Source organism: Aphanomyces astaci, assembly GCF_000520075.1.
Source record: "Aphanomyces astaci strain APO3 unplaced genomic scaffold supercont1.73, whole genome shotgun sequence".
NCBI lineage: Eukaryota > Oomycota > Saprolegniomycetes > Saprolegniales > Verrucalvaceae > Aphanomyces > Aphanomyces astaci.
In genome coordinates this window covers 25,145-25,896 of record NW_009798336.1, presented here as the reverse complement: position 1 = coordinate 25,896, position 752 = coordinate 25,145, and positions in this window count along the sequence as shown.

Here is a 752-nt window from a genome sequence, read left to right as displayed (position 1 = left end):
AGCACTGACACGAGTTGACCCAGAAATACCCTGATTTCTTGGGTCCCAAATCGACGGCTCATGCCGTTCCGGTTCATGGTTCGGGCCAAGCGCCCGAAACCACTCGATCGAGCGCGTTACGCCTCTCGAGCTATGATGGCTACGGTCAAACGACCGGTCTCAGTCCATGGCGCTCCCAGCATGACATGCCACGCGAATATCGCGGCTATTGTGACTACTGCGCACATGCAGGTCACTGCACGATAGATTGCACGAAGCTTTCTCCTGCATTCCACCAAAACGCGGTGCGACACGATTTTGTCTTCTCACCCGGATGGGTAGCGATCCCACCAGGGCAACTCCCACCGCACGGCGGTGGTCGACGAAACCAACACGGCCAGGGTAGTGGGCATTCCCACACCGACAAAAGACCCACTAATCGCCCACGCGGCGGTCGTGGAGGCGGTCGTGGCGGTCGATCCGCCCATAACCAAGTTGATGTTGGTGCGTTGCTCAATGCACTCCAACAAGGCCTAGCCCATGGCGGTCAAAACTGAGGCGGCTACGCCCACGGCGGCCGCTCCCAATGTGGTTACGATCACGGCGGTTATTCCAACCGCAGCTACGCCCAAGGCAGCCAACAACGAGTCGCGTCATCGAACCGACGCGATCAACGTGACCAAAGTCCGTTTCGCCATCACGGCGATCGAAACCACTCGTGCGATCGGCCCGATGATTTCTTCAATGATGATTATCATTGTTTGGCTCCTCCA